Source organism: Rana temporaria, chromosome 6, assembly GCF_905171775.1.
Source record: "Rana temporaria chromosome 6, aRanTem1.1, whole genome shotgun sequence".
Lineage (NCBI taxonomy): Eukaryota > Metazoa > Chordata > Amphibia > Anura > Ranidae > Rana > Rana temporaria.
The window spans coordinates 218,257,916-218,280,058 of record NC_053494.1 but is presented as its reverse complement, the minus strand read 5'-3'; the positions used below and the strand labels follow the sequence as shown (position 1 = coordinate 218,280,058).

Sequence of the window (22,143 nt, the reverse complement as noted above, 5' to 3'; positions counted from 1 at the left end):
GGACACTATCCAGAGAGCATAACACCAAACATGGACCCTATCCAGAGAGCATGACACCAAACATGGACCCTATCCAGAGAGCATGACACCAAACATGGGCCCTATCCAGAGAGCATGACACCAAACATGGACACTATCCAGAGAGCATAACACCAAACATGGACCCTATCCAGAGAGCATGACACCAAACATGGACCCTATCCAGAGAGCATGACACCAAACATTGACCCTATCCAGAGAGCATGACACCAAACATGGGCCCTATCCAGAGAGCATGACACCAAACATGGACGCTATCCAGAGAGCATGACACCAAACATGGACCCTAGCCAGAGAGCATGACACCAAACATGGACCCTATCGAGAGAGCATGACACCAAACATGGACCCTATCCAGAGAGCATGACACCAAACATGGACCCTATCCAGAGAGCATGACACCAAACATGGACCCTATCCAGAGAGCATGACACCAAACATGGAGCCTATCCAGAGAGCATGACACCAAACATGGACCCTATCCAGAGAGCATGACACCAAACATGGCTTCTACATTCTACAACTGCTACTCTCGACTAGGGTCTGTGGAAGCCTAGGGTTCTTCCAGAGGTTGCTAAGAGTGCCTTGAGCTGTGGCTGATTGATGCCCCCATCTGATGATGCCAACATAATTCTGGGTCCAACACCACTTGGTAGAGCCAGTGACGTGACAACAATGACTCTGCCAAATGGTGTTGGACCCAGAATTATGTAGGCATCATCAGATGGGGGGGGGGGGGGGGGTCAATCATCCACAGCTCAAGGCACTCTTAGCAACCTCTGGAAGAACCCAAGGCTTCCACAGACCCTAGTTTGGAGTAGTGGTTATAGAATGGAGAAGCTATATTAGGTGTCATTCACTCTCGCATTCCGACCACCACTGTAAGAGGGGTATTCTTCTCTTCGAACCCCCCCCCCCCCCCCGCCTCAATAAATAATATTAACATGGGTTACTTGAGATCCAAAAATTCCTTTAAGGTTACTCTGGAATAAAAATCTTTAGAATGGCTGTTTTTTTAAAGTTAGCTTCATAAAGACATGGATTGACCAGTCTGATGTGGAAGAACTTGAGTGTCCTACACAGAGCCCCGACCTCAACCCTACTGAACACCTTTGGTATGAGATCAGGTGTCATCCAACGTCACTACCCGACCTCACCAATGGGCACACAATCCCACAGAAAGTCTCTAAAATCTTCTCATGGTTTGACCAGTTTGGTGTGGACGACCTCGAATGTCCTGCACAGAGCCCTGACCCCAACCCTACTGAACAGCTCCGTAAATAACATTGACCAGTTTGGTGTGGAGGACCTCGAATGTCCTGCACAGAGCCCTGACCCCAACCCTACTGAACAGCTCCGTAAAAGACATTGACCAGTTTGGTGTGGACGACCTCGAATGTCCTGCACAGAGCCCTGACCCCAACCCTACTGAACAGCTCCGTAAATAACATTGACCAGTTTGGTGTGGAGGACCTCGAATGTCCTGCACAGAGCCCTGACCCCAACCCTACTGAACAGCTCCGTAAAAGACATTGACCAGTTTGGTGTGGACGACCTCGAATGTCCTGCACAGAGCCCTGACCCCAACCCTACTGAACAGCTCCGTAAATAACATTGACCAGTTTGGTGTGGAGGACCTCGAATGTTCTGCACAGAGCCCTGGCCTCAACCCTACTGAACAGTTCCGTAAAGACTTGGACCAGTTGGGTTTGGGGGAACTTGAGTGTCCTACACAGAGAGCCCCGACCTCAACCCTACTGAAGACCTTTGGGATGAATTGGAATGCCAATAGTGAGCCAGGTCTTCCCATCCAAACATGGTAAAATCTTGTCATGGTTTGAACAGTCAACCCTCGTAAACAGCTCCATAAAGACATGGTTTGACCAGTTTGGTTTGGAGGAATACAAGTGTCCTGCACAGAGCCCTGACCTCAACCCTACTGAACACCTTTGGTATGAGATCAGGTATCATCCAACATCAGTACCTGACCTCACCAATGGGCACAAATACCCACAGAAAGTCTCTAAAATCTTCTCATGGTTTGACCAGTTTGGTGTGGAGGACCTCGAATGTCCTGCACAGAGCTCCTGCCTCAACTCTACTGAACAGTTCCATAAAGACATTGACCAGTTTGGTGTGGAGGACCTCGACTGTCCTGCACAGAGCCCTTGCCTCAACTCTACTGAACAGCTCCATAAAGACATTGACCAGTTTGGTGTGGAGGACCTCGAATGTCCTGCACAGAGCCCTGGCCTCAACTCTACTGAACAGTTCCATAAAGACATTGACCAGTTTGGTGTGGAGGACCTCGACTGTCCTGCACGGAGAGCCCCGACCTCAACCCTACTGTAGACCTTTGGGATGAATTGGAATGCCAATAGTGAGCCAGGTCTTCCCATCCAAACATGGTAAAATCTTGTCATGGCTGAACAGTCAACCCTCGTAAACAGCTCTATAAAGACGTGGCTTCACCAGTCTGGTTTGGAGGAACACAAGTGTCCTGCACAGAGCCCTGACCTCAACCCTACTGAACACCTTTTGGGATGAATTTAAACCCCAACTGCAAACCAGATCTTCTCATCCAAAGTCAGTTCCTGGCCTTGCAAATGTTATTTTGCCGGAATTGGGCACATATTCCCCCAGACACACTAAAAAATCGTGTGGTGAGCTTTATAGCCACAAAAGGGAGGTGGCACTACTCAATATTAATGGCGAGGGGCTGCCCACAAAGCTTATATTGATGTGATGGTGGTCAGATGTCCACAAACCTTTGGCCACGTGGCATACTTTTGATTCCTCAGGCACACAAAATGTATAACCCCCCCCCTTTCTTGTGGTGGTATGGTCCACAGACTCCTGCCCTAAATTTCCTCACCAACTGTCTACTAACCCTTTGCCCAATAGCCCCCTAACCCACCTCTAGAGCCCCAGTCTTCCCGTTGCACTCCCCTCCCCCTTTATAGACAGACAGAACACACGCAGAGCTCTGACGGGTATCTGGTTATGTTGGTTGTGTGATCGGCACCAGCAGGACACAGATGTAGAGAAGAGAAGTCTCGCTGAGGTGCCGATAATCCACACGACGGGAGGAGCGGCAGGAGGCCTCACGTTGTGTGAAATATGATGATTTGGCGCCGGCAAAGTGAGGACATAACGAGACGGAATTGCTCTGCGAAATCTCACATGGAGAGCTAAGCATCTCCGACAGGAAGATCAAACCACGGCAGATCTGCCGTCACCAAGAACACAAGGCGACCGGAGAGAGGAGAGCGGAAGATTAGCGGTTAGAGATGAAGACTTGATGACACTTTTATGTTATTTTTTACCCGGCTGTGCCCATTATGAGGGGTTCCCACCATCCCTGTGCTGAGTTCCCGGGTCTGTACATCCGCTGTGCCCATTATGAGGGGTTCCCACCATCCCTGTGCTGAGTTCCCGGGTCTGTACACCCGCTGTGCCCATTATGAGGGGTTCCCACCATCCCTGTGCTGAGTTCCCGGGTCTGTACACCCACTGTGCCCATCATGAGGGGTTCCCACCATCCCTGTGCTGAGTTCCCAGGTCTTCCCACCCGCTGTGCCCATTATGAGGGGTTCTCACCATCCCTGTGCTGAGTTCCCGGGTCTGTACACCCGCTGTGCCCATTATGAGGGACCCTTACCATCCCTGTGCTGAGTTCCCGGGTCTGTACACCCGCTGTGCCCATTATGAGGGGTTCCCACCATCCCTGTGCTGAGTTCCCGGGTCTGTACACCCGCTGTGCCCATTATGAGGGGTTCCCACCATCCCTGTGCTGAGTTCCTGGGTCTGTTCACCCGCTGTGCCCATTATGAGGGGTTCCCACCATCCCTGTGCTGAGTTTCCGGGTCTGTACACCCGCTGTGCCCATTATGAGGGGTTCCCACCATCCCTGTGCTGAGTTCCCGGGTCTGTACACCCGCTGTGCCCATTATGAGGGGTTCCCACCATCCCTGTGCTGAGTCCCCAGGTCTGTACACCCGATGTGCCCATTATGAGGGGTTCCCACCATCCCTGTGCTGAGTTCCCGGGTCTGTACACCCGCTGTGCCCATTATGAGGGGTTCCCACCATCCCTGTGCTGAGTTTCCGGGTCTGTACACCCGCTGTGCCCATTATGAGGGGTTCCCACCATCCCTGTGCTGAGTTCCCGGGTCTGTACACCCGCTGTGCCCATTATGAGGGGTTCCCACCATCCCTGTGCTGAGTTCCTGGGTCTGTACACCCGCTGTGCCCATTATGAGGGGTTCCCACCATCCCTGTGCTGAGTTTCCGGGTCTGTACACCCGCTGTGCCCATTTTGAGGGGTTCCCACCATCCCTGTGCTGGGTTCCCGGGTCTGTACACCTGTGCCCATTATGAGGGGTTCCCACCATCCCTGTGCTGAGTTCCTGGGTCTGTACACCTGCTGTGCCCATTATGAGGGGTTCCCACCATCCCTGTGCAGAGTTCCCGGGTCTGTACACCCGCTGTGCCCATTTTGAGGGGTTCCCACCATCCCTGTGCTGGGTTCCCGGGTCTGTACACCTGTGCCCATTATGAGGGGTTCCCACCATCCCTGTGCTGAGTTCCCGGGTCTGTACACCCGCTGTGCCTATTATGAGGGGTTCCCACCATCCCTGTGCTGAGTTCCCGGGTCTGTACACCCGCTGTGCCCATTATGAGGGGTTCCCACCATCCCTGTGCTGAGTTCCCGGGTCTGTACACCCGCTGTGCCCATTATGAGGGGTTCCCACCATCCCTGTGCTGAGTTCCCGGGTCTGTACACCCGCTGTGCCCATTATGAGGGGTTCCCACCATCCCTGTGCTAAGTTCCCGGGTCTGTACACCCGCTGTGCCCGTTATGTTGTTCAGATGGGAGATACAGAGAAATACAAAGTAACATTGTTTATAAACACTGGCCAGACAGGAGATAGAGAGATACAAACTTACATTGTTTATAAACATTGTTCAGATGGGAGATAGAGATACAAAGTAACCCTGGTTATCAGATGGCACCTGCAGCGGTCTGGTCTGAACATCGCCAGCTGTGTCCCTCTGCCACGCGGTGACGTAACGCGGCTCAGAGGCGGTGGATTCCCGCGCTGGGCGAAGAATGCGGACAGGTGGCTGAATCAGGCAGCGGCCAGGCGGAAAATCCTCACATTGTTCTACAGTAACCATCCAGCCGGGGGGCTTAAAGAGGCAGCCCCCCCCCCCGAAACCCAATATCCTGCCTACCGAGGCCAATTAACCCCCCCCCCCCCCCAATGCTGGGAAGAGGGGATAGGCCGCATCAGGACACGGACAGGAAATATTTCATATGATGAAACCATCCGACCAATGAAATAAATGAATAATAATAATAATAATAAAATCATTTATGTCTATATAGGAAACATTGTTACAGGTGAGAGATGAGAGTCGTTTGTGGAGAGACGTGACTGCCAGATCGGGGGATGGGGGGGGGGGAATTGGGAGCGCTACGCTGGCGGCCATTAGTTTGGTGACACAATAAATATAGAATGGAAATATAATAAAATTATATTAATAATAAAATAATAATAATAATAATAAAAGATAATAAAAATAATATAGAGAGAGAGAGAGATTTTTAAGTATAGTATTTTGTCGCCATTCCACACTGGTGGCCATTAGTTTGCTGACACAATAAATATAGAGTGGAAATACAATACAATTATGATAATAATACAATTATAATAATAAATAAAAATAATAAAAGTATAACAAAAATAATAATAATAATTATAAATGTATGTAGATTTGTAAGTATGGTGTTTTGTCGCAATTACATGCTGGTGGCCATTAGTTTGCTGACGCAATAAAAAAAGAGTGGAAATATAATAAAATGTTATGAATAATAAAATAATAATAATAAATAATAAAAGTATAATAAAAATAATAATAATAATAATATTAATAAAAAATATAAATATATATAAACAAAAATAATAAAAGTTAAAAAAAAATAATAATATAAATATATATGATTAATAAAAATATAAAAAAAATTCTAATAATTTATATTTAAGTATGGTATTTGTCGCCATTACATGCTGGTGGCAATTAGTTTGCTGACACAATAAATATAGAGTGGAAATATAATAAAACTATATGAATAATAAAATAATAATGATAATAATAAAAAAAAAGTATAATAATAATAATAATAATTAATCTATCTATCTATAAATCAAAAGTATAATAATAATAATAATAATAATAATAATAATAAATCTATCTATGGAGATTTTTAATTATGGTATTTTGTCGCCATTCCATACTGGTGGCCATTCGTTTGCTGACACAATAAATATAGAATGGAAACATAATAAAATGATGATAATAATAAAATAATAATAATAAAAAATTATAATAATAAATAGAAATAATAAAAATATAATAAAAATTATAATAATATATTACATTACATGCTGGTGGCCATTAGTTTGCTGACACAATAAATATAGAGTGGAAATATAATAAAATGATATGAATAATAAAAAAATAATGATAATAAAAAATATAAAAAATATAAGTATAATAATCTATCTATCTATCTATCTATCTATCTATCTATCTATCTATCTATCTATCTATCTATCTATCTATCTATCTATCTATCTGTCTATCTATCTATCTATCTTTTTAATTATGGTATTTTCTCACCATTCCATACTGGTGGCCATTCGTTTGCTGACACAATAAATATAGAATGGAAATATAATAAAATTATATTAATAATAAAATAATAATAATAAAAAATATTAATATTAAATAAAAATAATAAAAGTATAATAAAAATAATAATAATAATTATAATTAATATATAAGTATGGTATTTGTCGCCATCACATGCTGGTGGCCATTAGTTTGCTGACACAATAAATATAGAGTGGAAATATAATACAATTATATTAATAATGATAATAAAAAAATAATAACAATAAAAGCATAATAATAATAATAATATAAAATATATATATATATATATATATATATATATATATATATATATATATATATATATATATATATATATATATTAAGTATTAAGTATCGTATTTTGTCGCCATTCCACGAGTGTGCGCAATTTTCAAAGCGTGACACGTTAGGTATCTATTTACTTGGCGTAACATCATCTTTCATATTTAACCCAAAAATTGGGTTATATAATGTGTGGTTTGTAATTAAAATTCATTAAAGTGTATTTTTTTTACAAAAAAAAATTCATTTGAAAAAAACAGAAATACCACGTGACTTAAAAAAATTGCAACGATCGCCAGTTTATTCTCTAGGGTATTTGATAAAAAATAAATAAAAAAAAATCATGTTTGAGGGTCTTCAAGTGGATACGCAGCCCGTAGATTATGCAATTTATTGACGGGGGTGAATGCATGTGATTTTGCGTGCGTTGCCAGCGCGGGAAGCTGTGAACCAATACTCGCCGCCGCCGCTGACATTGTTGAATTGGGACTGCAAATCTCAGCATGGCCTCGCTGGCGGGAGTCGCGTCTCGCTTTCACCTCTTATAGAGAACACAAGCTGAGCTCTAGACGTGGCACCTGGAGGCCTCGCGGGTCCCGCCCACCTGTCAGCCATGGCGCAGGCGGCCATATTTCACAATATTCAGGTCAGCGCCGTACGCACACCTGTGGTAGCGAGTCGCCCCTCTCCAAAAAAACCGTCTCTGAGAAATGGGACATCGCCTAATTTCCTTTCCATCCTGAAAGAACAGACGGTTCCCGCCGTGACAAATCGCAGCGAAGGATATAAATATCCCGCCGCACTCCGCTCGGCCGCGTTAAATGACGGCAGGTGCGGTGCGTACTCATCATCTCTCGATGGCGGGGGGGAGGGATCGTTAACGTGACGGGGGGGGGGGGCGCCGCTGTCATTATTTACACCCCGGATGAAAAGTCCGCCCATGGGCTCGTTCTTTTTTCCGAGAGGGGTTATATCGTATGTTCGGCGAGCGCACGTTTGCGATTTGTGACATTTGCCGTAAATCAGTTGAGACGAGACGTTTTCCGACGTGCTTTGCTGTTTCATATTTCTTTAGGCTCCATTCACACGTGTGTGATTAGTCAGGCAACTAACGAAAGTCACATGACAAGTCGCACCCCATGTTTTCTAATGAGCACCGTTCATATTTCATATTAAAGACTTCGGAGTAGTTCATGCGCTACTTTGTTGCTACTTTCATGCGACTTGAGGTCCATAGACCTCAAGGTTAAAGCGATAATAAACAACAAACATGTTACACTTGCCTGCTCTGTGTAATGGTTTTGCACAGAGCAGCCTGGATCCTCCTCTTCTCGGGTCCCCTCGCCCGCACTCCTGGCTCCTCCCTCCTCCTGACGGGTGCACCAACAGCAAGCGGCTTGCTCTTTGGGAACCCAAGCAGGCGCGCTCCCGAGCCGTGGCTCTGCGTGTCCATTCACACATGGTCCCGCCCCTCCTCTGTTTCCTGATTGGCTCACTAGCTGTGATTGACAGTAGGGGGAGCCGATGGGCAATTCGAAAATTCAAAAGAATCCTCATCGATTTTGCGCCGTAAGTTACAGCGGCGTAGTGTATTTCTGGCGGCGGATTTCAAATTGGGCGGGTTGGGGGCGGGTTTCATTTAAATGAATAATAACTATTACTAACTTAGTTGATAGGTATTAAAATGTTCTTTCAAATTTGGCTGTTAGTGAACGTAACAAATACAAATTTACTCGAAGTTACGAATTATCCGAAATAATAAATAATAGTAATAATTATTTCTTTTTATTATTATTTTTTTTTTATTATTATTATTAATTTGTTATGCTCCATTCGTTTAGATGCGGCATTCGTTATTTCGGATAATTCGTAACTTCGGATAAATTCGTATTCGTTACGTTCACTAACAGCCAAACTTGAAAAGAAATTCCAATACCTATAATTTCATAGTTAGTTATTATTAGTTAGTTATTATTTTGTATTTTCACATTTTTCTTCCTTGTGAATTTTCGAAATTTTTTGGGATTTTCGAATTTTGAATTTTTGAATATCACATATTTCAGAATGATCAAAATAACGAATTGAACCCAAAAAATTAAAAATAACTATTACTAACTAAGAAATTCCAATACCTATCATTTCATAGTTAGTTATTATTAGTTTGTTTATTATTTAGGATTTTTGAATTTTTGGATTTTCAGATTTTCTTCGTTCGAATTTTTGGATTTTCATTCTTATTTTCGGATTTTCGAATTTTGGATTTTTCAGAATGATCAAAATAACGAATAATACTGACATATAATCACACACATAGGTTGGACTTTTTTTTCCGACCTCACCTACTATGTAAAGAATACCGGGCCAGATCCACAGAAGAAGTACGCCGGAGTATCTGCTGATACTCCGGCGTACTTTCAAATTTGCCGCGTCGTATCTTTATTTGTAATTCACAAACAAGATACGACGGCATTTGGCTAAGATCCGACAGGCATACGGCTTCGTATGCCTTCGGATCTTAGGATGCAATACTTCGCCGGCCGCTGGGTGGAGATCACGTCGTTTTCCGCGTTGGGTATGCTAATTAGCTGTTTACGGCGATCCACGAAGGTACGCGCGTTCGTCGCATTCTCTTACGTCGTCGCTAGTCGGCTTTTCGCGTCGCAAAGTTACGGCTGCTATTTAGGTGGTGTAACAATAGACAGCCCATGTTAAAGTATGGCCGTCGTTCCCGCGGCGAATTTCAAATTTATTTATTTTTTTGCGTAAGTCGTCCGGGAATACGAAAGGACGTAACGCACGTCCCAGTTCAAAACATTATGTCGGGGCGACGTCATTTTGCTCCAAGCACGGCGGGAAATGTCAAAATGGAGCATGCGCAGTACGTCCGGCGTGGGAACGCGCCTAATTTAAATGGTCCCCACCCCATTTGAATTAGGCGGGCTTGCACCGGACGGCTTTACGCTACACCGCCGCAAGTTTACACGCAAGTGCTTGGTGAATCAGGCACTTGTGCTGAAAACTTGCGGCGGTGTAACGTAAAGGACATACGTTACGCCGCTGTAATTTTTCGTGAATCTGGCCCATAGGTTGGACTTTTTTTTTTACCTCACCTACTATGTAAAGAACACCGCATCTAAACGAATGGAACAAATTAGAATTTTTATGAATTTACAACGAAATTCGAACTTAACGAACGACCCGGAAAACTAAAAAAACTAAAAAAAAGAAAACGAAAGAAGCGAAGATTTTTTTTCCCCGGCAGTGCACATGTCTAGTGTGGGCTGGGGAAGGGGGGCGGAGCTGCACAAAGCGCCAACCTAACACTAACTGTGTCCCGGGGGGGGGGGCTGCGGGGGCAGCGCCCCCCCCCTTCCAGCAGGCAGAACCAATTAACGTCATTGGCCGCCCCAGCAATCCTCAGGAAAATGTCAGGATGATTATTTGACTTCTTCATGTGGTGAAGGGAAAAGGAAAACAGTTTAAATCTTCAGGATAATGAAGTCGGGCGCGACATTCGTCTTTCATTTCAGACCGGAAACGCGATCCTGATTGAGAACATCGGCGGAGTCCTTCAGAGGACGAGGGGGGGGGGGAGGGGGTGGTGAGCCCGGATCGAACTCATACATACGCGCTCTGCGCAGGGCGAACCAGGCGGGTGGATGAGGTTACCGTCCCTTTAATGCGCGGCGCGGAATGGTTTTAGTTAAGCGCCGCAGTGTTGGCTTATTAAAGCCGACGTCCAATCTGCTTATATTTTGCCTGACCTGGTTCCCCCCTCCCCCACTCCCCCTCATCAATATGCTTATGAAAAAAAAATCATAACAAAAAAAAAACGTTTTCCGTTTTTATCACAGACCTTATTTTAGCCCCAGTGATGTCATCACCGGGTCTCTGTGCTTTTCATTGCAAGGCAGGCAGATCGTGGCTGGTGGGAGGGGCCAGCAGGGGGCTGTACATTTCTTCCTGATTACATCACAGCCCCTCCCTGTCTCAGTACTGCCATTAAGAGCCCTGATGCAAGCAATGGGAGGAGTTATGCAAATATCAAAAAAGCCTTGATGGGTGGGTGTCGGTCTGGAGCAGTGGGAGGAGTTAATCAAATATAAAAACGCCTTAATGGGTGGGGGTCAGTCTGGAGCAGTGGGAGGAGTTATGCAAATATCAAAAACGCCTTAATGGGTGGGGGTCAGTCTGGAGCAGTGGGAGGAGTTATGCAAATATCAAAAACGCCTTGATGGGTGGGGGTCAGTCTGGAGCAGTGGGAGGAGTTATGCAAATATCAAAAACACCTTGATGGGTGGGTGTCGGTCTGGAGCAGTGGGCGGTCCTAAGCAGCCTGTGTTTGCCTGAAGACCGCCCTTAGGCCCCGTACTCACGACCAAACATGTCTGCTGAAACTGGTCCGCAGGCCAGTTTCAGCAGACATGTTCGGTCGTGTGTGGGCGCGAGCGGGCCGAATTCCAGCAAACATTTGCCCGCCGGGCCTTTTCCCAGCGGACAAATATTCCTGGACTTGTTTTAAAACCGTCCGCTGGAATCCTGCCCGCTCGGACATGTACGGTCGTCAGTACAGACCTACCGTACATGTCCAGGCGCCCGCCGTCCCTCGCATGCGTCGAATGACTTCGACGCATGCGTGGAAGCATTTTAAAGGCGGCCCGCCCACGTCGCTGCGTCATTGTCGCGGCGACACCGCGTCATCGACGCGGCGACACCGCGGACACGCCCCGCGTATTGTTTACGCGCGGACTTCTGTACGATGGTGTGTACAACCATCGTACAGAAGCCCTCTGGCAGACATGTATGGTGAAAACGGTCCGACGGACCGCTTTCACCATACATGTTTGGTCGTGAGTACCCGGCCTTAGTAGCGCCAAATTGAGATGATTGGAAGAACTGAAATCCAATGAATGAAAGAGGCAGGCCAGGGACAGTCAGGCCGGGGTTCTTTGGCAGGGGCCTGTTTTTTTTGCAGGGGTCTGGGGGTTCTTTAGCAGGGGCCCAGGTTTCTTAAGCAGGCACCCGGGGTTCTTTGGCATGGGCCTAGGGTTCTTTAGCAGGGGCTTGTATTTTTTTAGCAGGGGCCCAGGGATCTTTGGCAGGGGCCCATGGTTCTTTAGAAGGGGCCCAGGGTTCTTTGGCAGGGGTCTGGGGGTTCTTTAGCAGGGGCCCGGGGATTCTTGGCAGGGGCCCAGGGTTCTTAAACAGGGGCCTGGGGTTTTTTGACAGGGGCCCCGGGTTCTTTGGCAGGGGCCCGGGAAACTTTGGCAGGGGCCCAGGTTTCTTTGGCAGGGGCCCGGGGTTCTTTGGCAGGGGTCTGGGGGTTCTTTAGCAGGGGAACGGGATTCTTGGCAGGGGCCCAGTGTTCTTAAAGCAGGGGCACGGGGATCTTTGACAGGGGCCCATGGTTCTTTAGCAGGGACCCAGGGTTATTTGGCAGGGGCCCGGGGTTCTTTAGCAGGGGCCCGGATTTTTTTGGAAGGGGCCCAGGGATCTTTGGCAGGGGCCCATGGTTCTTTAACAGGGACCTGGGGTTCTTTGGCAGGGGCCCGGGGTTCTTTGGCAGGGGCCCATTTTTTTTTGGCAGGGATCTTTGGCAGGGGCCCGGAGTTCTTTAGCAGGGGCCAAGGGCTCTTTGGCAGGGGCCTGGGGATCTTTGGCAGGGGCCCGGGAAACTTTGGCAGGGGCCCGGGGTTCTTTGGCAGGGGCCTGGGGTTCTTTAGCAGGGGCCGGGGTTCTTTAGAAGGGGCCGGGGTTCTTTAGAAGGGGCCCAGGGTTCTTTGGCAGGGGCCCAGGGATCTTTAACAGGGGAGCGGGTTCTTTGGCAGGGGCCGGGGTTCTTTAGCAGGGGCACGGGTTCTTTAGCAGGGGCCCGGGGTTCTTTAGAAGGGGCCCGGAGTTCTTTGGCAGGGGCTGGGGTTCTTTAGCAGGGGCCCGGGGTTCTTTAGCAGGGGCCCGGGGTTCTTTAGAAGGGGCCCAGGGTTCTTTAGCAGGGGCCGGGGTTCTTTAGCAGGGGCCCGGGGTTCTTTAGCAGGGGCTGGGGTTCTTTAGCAGGGGCGCAGGTTCTTTAGCAGGGGCTCAAGGTTCTTTAGCAGGGGCCCATGGTTCTTTGGCAGGGGCCGGGGTTCTTTGGCAGGGGCCCATGGTTCTTTGGCAGGGGCCCATGCTGCCTTTTTCCTCCGCTGGTCATTAGCGGAGTTTAATCCAGGCGAAGTCGCAGTCTAGGCGTCTCTCGCTGTCATCGCACGACTTTATTAGGCAAATAGTCGCTGCCGCTGGTGATTATTCTTCGAAGTTTCGTTGCCGGGAGACAAAAATCTTTTTCTTCCCAGATACCTAAAAATAACGGCAAAGAGATCGCTGCTCATTTCTGCGTCTCTGGAAAACGCCGGGCGCTCCGCTCCAAACTGAACTCAGCTAAAAATAGGAGGGGGGGGGGGCAGTGCCAGGGAGTGCGTGGCGCGGACAGATGGGCGCACGGCAGCTATAAGTAAGAATAACACGGCGGCGCCAAGTCATGCTGACAGCTCGCTGTTGCTCGGTCGTGTTAGTGGAAAGTTCTGCGTTTTCCCCTTCCGTCTGATTGGTTGCCATAAAGCGGCGGGAGGCTCGGCTGTCAGTTTGTGGCCGGCGGCGCACGCGGCTCTTCTAATCAGGCGTTAAGCAGTGTGGACGGCACTAATGAGGGGCGGTAATCTACGCGAACCGCGTCACAAGTGTGTGCTGGAAATGTCCGAGTGACTCGTCAACGCAATAAAGCGTGGAGATCTTTCCATGGAAAACATTCCCGATGTGTCACAATGTACAGGAAAGCTCCGCCTTCTATCATCAAAAACCCGCCTTGATCTCCAGCCGGTGACAGTGCCTAGGCTGAGATGATGTCATCAGTTTGCTGCAGGCAGGAGGAAGCATTTCCTCAGTCTCCCCTCAGAGGAAGCATTTCCTCAGTCTCCCCTCCCCCGTTGACTAAATATGGTCCTGGCTAGCTGGAATCTGTCATTTGGCGGCGGTGAATCTGCTGTTACTAAATGACAGTTCCCTGGTGGCGTCTGTTTGCAAACAACCCAGAGGGGATCCTGCGTGATGTCATTGACCAAATATGGTCATGACTAGTGAGGATCTGTTATTTAGTGGAGGTACGCCGTCACAGGGCACACAGTTACAAGGCATCTGGGCAAATAGCACACGATCACAGGGCATGTTGGTACATGGTACTTGTCACACTGCACACGGTCACAGGGTCACATGGCATATAGGCACATGGTACACAGTCACAGGGCATGCGTTCACAGGGCACAGGCCATGCGGTCACAGGACACACAGTCACAGGGCATGCGGGCACACAGTCACTGGGCATGCGGGCAAATGACACGCAGTCACAGGGCACACAGTCACTGGGCACAGGGCACACAGTCACATGGCACACGGGCACACAGGCACAGGGCATGAGGTCACAGGGCATGCAGGCACACAGTCACCGCACACAGGGTCATAGGGCATGTGGGCACAGGGCATGCGGCCACGCAGTCACAGGGCACACAGTCACAGGGCATGTGGGCAAATGACACACAGTCGCAGGGCACACAGTCACAGGGCACACAGTCACTGGGCATGCGGGCACAGGGCACACAGTCACATGGCACACGTCACAGGGCACACAGTCACTGGGCATGCGGGCACAGGACATAAGGGCACACGGTCACAGGGCATGCAGTCACTGAGATTGCTGAATATTGTTGGATACAATGTTATAGATGATGGCTCATCCAACCAGAGGAGGAAGCGGTGCTGCGGGAGAGGAGGGCGCCCCGTACTTATCACAGAGTCAATTTTTAGTAGAAAATAGAAAATTATTTGAACTCGGCGGGTATGGAGATGCCGCGACTCTCCGCAGCGCGTTCCCCCCCCCCATCCCCCCCCCCCCCCCCCGGCTCTTCACCCTCTTTGTGCGGCTGACATTCGCACTCACACACCAACTACTCGAGCGGAATATTAAACTCTCGGCTCTTTTCTCAGCACTTCATCCTCCATGGGGCGCGACTCAATACCGCGGCCAGTCCTCTATTCTCCGGCCCAGCGGGGGGTTTGATAATTGGGGTTACCTCATGTTTTTTTACCCCCCTCCGCTCCCTTTTATGATATTGTGCCGAGGTGGCTCGGCGAGGCCTCAGCGGACGGCATGAATGCCATTCCCATTCACAGGGCGGCACCCCGCCGCCGGAGGATTTACAGAGCCGAGGGAGTTTATGATTCCCGCTCAAGTAAAAAAAATATATAATAAAATAAGTGAAAAAAAAATAAAAAATAAAATAAATTAAGAATATATAACAAATAAATAAATGTAAAATATTTAAAAATAAAGTAAATGAAAAATATAAATATAAAATAAATGAAAAATATATAAAAATAAATAAAAATAAAATTAATGAAAAATATATAAAAAAATTAAATAAATTAAAAAAATAAATAAATTTAAAGATAAAAATAAAATAAATAAAAAATGTATAAAAATAAAATAAAAATATATCAATATAAAATAAATTTAAAATATATAAAAATAAAATAAATTACAAATATATAAAAATAAATAAAAAATATATAAAAATAAAATAAATTGCTGAAAAAACAATTCATCAGACAACATAATGACATTTTACGTTCTCATAAATTCATAAATGGGAGCAGTTCGAGTTAAAGTGGAGTTTTCCTTTAAGCCCCGACCCGCAATCTACACTTTTTTTACATTCTCTGAGCCCAGGTTTTCATGTCTCAACTCAAATGTTTAAATCTGACCTTAGATTTAAGCATTTGATATATATATATATATATATATATATATATATATATATATATATATATATATATATATATATATAAATATGTATGTATATAAAAATAAATACAAATAAATAATAAAACAAATAAAATAAATATATATAAATATATATATATATATATATATATATATATATATATATATATATATATGCATGTATGTATGTATATAAAAATAAATAATAAATATATGTATATATATATATATATATATATATATATATATATATATATATATATATATATATATATATATAATTTGTTTTATTATTTATTTGTATTTATTTTTATATACATACATATATATTTTTTATATATATGTATATATTTATATATATATTTATTTTATTTGTTTTATTATTTATTTGTATTTATTTTTATATACATACATATTTTTATATATATATGTGTGTGTATGTATATAAAAATAAATACAAATAAATAATAAAACAAATAAAATAAATATATATATATATGTTTTATTATTTATTTTTATTTATTTTTATATACATACATATTTTTATATATATATATATATATGCATGTATATAAAAATAAATACAAATAAATAATAAATATATATATACACCGCGTAAAATTAGGGCTGAGCCCTAGTTGTCCTAAGCCATGTTAAGTATGGCCGTCATTCCCGCGTCGAAATTTAAAAAACAACGTCGTTTGCGTAAGTCATCCGTGATTGGCGCTGGACGCCATTTACTTTAACGTCTAAACAAATTACGTCCGTGCAACGTCATTTAGCGCAATGCACGTCGGGTAATTTACCCGACGGAGCATGCGCAGTACGTTCGGCGCGGGAACGCGCCTAATTTAAATGGTGCCCGCCCCATTTGAATTAGGCGGGCCTGCGCCAAGCGCATTTACGTTACACCGCCGCAAGTTTACAGGTAAGAGCTTTGAGAATCAGGCACTTACGCTGTAAACCTGCGGCGGAGCAACGTAATTCTTTCTGAATCTGGCCCTCTGAGCCCAGGTTTTCATGTCTCAACTCAAATGTTTAAATCTGACCTTAGATTTAAGCATAAATATGTATGTATATAAAAATAAATACAAATACAAATAAATAATAAATCAAATTAAATATATATATATTATTTATTTGTATTTATTTTTATATACATACATATAGAATTTTTGTGTCGCAATTATATACGATATTTATTTATTTATTTGTATATATTTATTAATTTTTTATATATTTATTTATATATATACATATATGTGTGTGTGTGTATATATATATATATATATATATATATATATATATATATATAAAAATAAATATATAAAAAATTTATAAATATATACAAATAAATAAATATTGTATATAATTGCGACACAAAAATTCTCTTTCTTTTTCAATCTGCAGCCTCTGTAATTTCCTGTAAAATGCAATATGGCCACCTGGAGGCGCTCCCTATACAGAAAAGCCCCCCAGAAATGTAATTTCCTGCTTGTCTGATTGGCTCACCGAATTTCCCAGAAGTCTGCACTAAGATACAAGTCAGATTTTGGTCATCCCCTGCAACGCAAATGTCACTCCCAAAGGGAAAAATCACTTCTAAAGGGATGCAGATCCCGCCACTTTCCTCATTATAGCCCTGCAGGTGCAGCAGCTGATCACTTCCACTCACATTCACTCTACACATGGACACAGAGAAACAAACGGCTATTTCTTCAGAATAACAAAAGGTCGGAATCTGCAACAAAGTGTCTTACAATCCCTGCAATGTACAGAGATCACCCAGAGGGGAGGGGGAGGGGTTTATTCTCAACAAAAGTGGAGTTACTCTTTAATGCATAGGGAATGTTCATTCGCAGACGAGACGTTCACGTATTTGGTGAGCGCGGTCTCGTGTCTAACGCACAGCGAGGAGTTCTTAGAAACATTCGAGGCATCAAGTGCCAGGAAGAGTCTGGAGGAGGAATCAGTCAGTTGGGTGTGACAGCACAGCGGAGTGGCAGGCGTTGGCCCCCGGGCGCGGGTTCGCTATAGAACGGGCACACGGAGAAGAGAGCGGTGACAATTTAATGACCGCCGCCCCCCGCCCCCCGGAACAGCTGGAGGGAGCCAGAGAGCACCCTACTGCGTCACCCCGTCCCTGATCCCCAGCGCTGGTCAGCCGGGTCTGTTTTGTTTGGCACGCCGGACGGCGGATGGCAGAGAGCCAGGGATGGGATTCCGGAAATCTGACTCGAGGCCGAGTACAGAGTGTAATGAAGAGGACGCTCAGCGCCTCCAATTTCCATTCCACCCGAAGAAGGTACGCATTGTGAGCGAACGGCGAGCGCACTTTTCAAGGTGACTTTTCCAGGCTTGCAATACGTGGAAGCGGGCTCTGCCTCTGGCATCTCGGGTAGTGAAATCAGCATCCTTGTTTAACAACTACTGAGATAAAACCAATCGCAGGGCGAGTCGCTTAGAGAATAATTTTTATGTTCTGTGAATGGTTTCGGCTCTGCGCTGAGCCACAGAAGAGCGCTGAGATTAGAGGGAGGAAAAGAAAGTCCTACAGAGCTACCATTGCATGCAGGGACTAGAGATGTGTCTCATACACTATGTGCATCAATAGAAGCACACAGCCCCATAGCCTCCTTATATCAAGGTTCCCATCAGAGCTCCCCTTATAACAAGGTCCCCATCAGAGCCCCCCTTATATCACGGTCCCCATCAGAGCCCCCCTTATATCAAGGTCCCCATCAGAGCCCCCTTATATCACGGTCCCCATCAGAGCCCCCCTTATATCAAGGTCCCCATCAGAGCCCCCCTTATATCAAGGTCCCCATCATAGCCCCCCCTTATATCAAGGTCCCCATCAGAGCCCCCCTTATATCACGGTCCCCATCAGAGCCCCCCTTATATCACGGTCCCCATCAGAGCCCCCCTTATATCAAGGTCCCCATCATAGCCCCCCCTTATATCAAGGTCCCCATCAGAGCCCCCCTTATATCACGGTCCCCATCATAGCCCCCCTTAAATCAAGGTCTCCATCAGAACCCCCCTTATATCAAGGTCCCCATCAGAGCCCCCCTTATATTAAGGTCCCCATCAGAGCCCCCCTTATATCAAGGTCCCCATCAGAGCCCCCCTTATATCACGGTCCCTATCAGAGCCCCCCTTATATCAAGGTCCCCATCAGAGCCCCCCTTACTGTATATCAAGGTTCCCATCATAGCCCCCCTTATATCAAGGTCCCCATCAGAGCTCCCCTTATATCAAGGTTCCCATCATAGCCGCCCTTATATCACGGTCCCCATCAGAGCCCCCCTTATATCAAGGTCCCCATCAGAGCCCCCCTTATATCAAGGTCCCCATCAGAGCCCCTTATATCAAGGTCCCCATCAGAGCCCCCCTTATATCAAGGTCCCCATCAGAGCCCCCCTTATATCACGGTCCCCATCAGAGACCAACTTACATCAGGGACCCCATCACAGTCCTGCCTACATCAGAGCCCCCCCTTATATCAAAGTCTCTCTCAGAGTCTAACCCATGTTGATGGGGACAAGGGGCCTCATACCCACAACCCTTGCCGGGTGGTTGTGGGGGGTCTGCAGGCGGGGGGGGGCTTATTGGAATCTGGAAACCCCCTTTAACAAGGGGACCCCCAGATCCCAGCCCCCCCTTTTGTGAATTGGTAAGGGGTACATTTTACCCCTATCATTTCACCAAAACCCCCGTGGGCACACTGGCAGCAATTGATGGGCACACTGGCAGCAACTGAAGGGTACAGTGGCTGCGTTTTGATGGGCACAGTGGCAGCAACTGATGAGTACAGTGGCTGCTTTTGACGGGCACAGTGGCGGCAATGTTTTTTTTTTTTTCAGTTTGTTTGCGCCCCCCCCAAAAAATTTGGAGCACCAGCCGCCACTGATTCTAACAATACAAAGTATCAGTTTTCAATGTATCATGAATCTGCTCCATCAGACGGTAACATTGTATCTCTGTGAGCTCAGCGGAAGATAAATAAACTTTCTGCGGTTTTCTGGGGTCGGAATTTATCCGGCGATGTCGCCGATTGGCGCTCGGCTCCATGTAAATGAGGAAAGCGGCCAATGTTGGGAGTTTTTTTCTCGGGGATAATTTCTGCCCGGAGTGAAGTTTATAGACTCCGCTCTCTCCGGGTTCGGTATCTTCATAAAACATAATTTATACACGTTCCAGGTACTCCGCCAGCCTAAGAGCTCATAAAACCTCCAGCTAGATTTTCATTTCTTCCAGTAAATAATCTTTTTCGGCATTAATCACCCGTCTGCTCCAAAAAACGCTCCGGCGTGGGGGGGGGCAGCCGGCTCTTAAAGGAGCCGCAACCTAAAGCTTTATCTGCCAATGGTTGCTACTCTGCCCCGGCCATGGATGAGAGGGGGCGGGGGGTTAATGTATTAAAGAGAAAATGCCGCTAAAAATGGAAAAGCAGGATAATGGCTTCAAATTAGGAGGCGCTAAACCGGTCAGATTGGGGAAACGGGCACAGATTTACTGGGCAGGCAACAAGTGGGCTGGCCAATCTTTGCGGCAGAACCAATCGGCCGGGATGGAATTTTCCAGCTGGCAATTATTGTTCGCTTGGCACAAAGTTGACATTGGAGCACTAAAAACCCATGCCACACCAAACTGCCACCAAACAGTGTGTGCAATGAGATGGAGGGGCGTACTCTTCAATCCAGTGGCGGCTGGTGCTCCAAATTTTTTGGGGGGGACGCAAACGAAAAGATGCCAAACTGCGCCCCCCTTTCACTTAGAGCTAGGGTCAGGGTGCCCCCCATACCTGCAATTAACCATTGCGCCAGGGGCAGCCATTCCTTCCTGCCCACCCCTTGTCCCGGCCCTGGACCGCGCAGTCAAACACGCGCAGTTATGTGCAGTTTCTGGTGTGAGTGGCCCCCTGGAGAGCCCCCCCCCCGCACCCTGCACCAGACACAGTGCAGACCTGCAATCCACAGGAGTCCCAGCCGGTGAGTCACCAATCCAGGGAGAAGATTCATACATGGCGTACGAGGTGCAAATACCGCGCATCCCCCCCGCAGATCACAGCCCCCCCCCACTTCCCATCACCCATCATTATCAGTTCACCACCAGATGGGGGGGGGGGCTGGAATAGGACAATCCGTCATAAATCAGATATTTCACTTTTTTAGTTTCTAAGCAGCGATTTCCAAACAATAAGAATTTCCGTAATACAACAAATCCATTCCGAATTGTAGGAGGATCGGAGGATCGGAGGATCGGAGGGAGAAAATGGAAACAATTAAGGTGGAAATAAACCCGAAAGCGTACAAAACTTTGCTGAAGAAATCAAAGTTTATTCCTAAGTTCCCGGGGTAACCGCGCTTCGTACGAATTTCCGAAAATCCGTACATTCGGGGGCATCCGAAATCCCAACTGCTACGCTTTCCGAATTTTACGAAAATTCGTTGTCAAGTTTCGGATCCGAATTTCTTACAGAGAACGGGTCGAATGTTCGTAACAATTACTGATTAATAATAAAGTTAACGAACATTCGTATTCTATCCAATGGCAAAAAAAAGAAGAAATAAAGAAATATATATATATATATAAAATAAAATTATAAAAAAAAAGGGGGGTAGCCATCCGGGGGCCCTGGGGACCTCTGGGCCCTTTAATAAAAAGAAAAAAATAAACCTCTGGGCCCTTTAATAAAAAAAAAAAAATATATATAAAAAAAATATATAAACAAAAAAAATAAAATAAACATTTATAAAAAAAAAAAAAAAAAATGGTGGCAACCCTCCCTTTTTTTTTTTATAAATGTTTTTTTTTTTTAGTTTATATATATATATATATATATATATTTTTTATTAAAAGGCCCAGAGGTTGCCAGGGGCCCTGGATGGCACTCCCCCCCTTTTTTTTATGTATTTTTTATAAATGTTTATTTTTTATATATATTTATTTATTATTTATTTTTTATTAAAGGGCCCAGAGGTTTCTTTTTTCTTTTACATTATATATATATATATATATATGTATGGGCCCTGAGATCCTCTGAGCCCTTTAATAAAAAATAAAAAAAAAATAAAAAAAAATATATATATATATTTTTTAATTTGTATTATTATTAAAGGGCCCAGAGGTCCCCAGGGCACCCGGAAGGCAACTTTTTTATACATTTTTTTACATTTATATAAATATATATATATATATATATATATATATATATATATATAAATGTAAAATAAATTATAAAAAAGTTGCCTTCCGGGGGCCCTGGGGACCTCTGGGCCCTTT

At 45.4% G+C, this 22,143-nt stretch overlaps 1 protein-coding gene across 1 annotated transcript in view; it reads right to left on the bottom strand.

Annotated features, from left to right (window-relative positions):
• GLI2 (GLI family zinc finger 2) overlaps positions 1-22,143 on the bottom strand; it is a 185,354-nt gene that overhangs the window by 76,081 nt on the left and 87,130 nt on the right. The gene's annotated exons all lie outside the window — the stretch shown is intronic.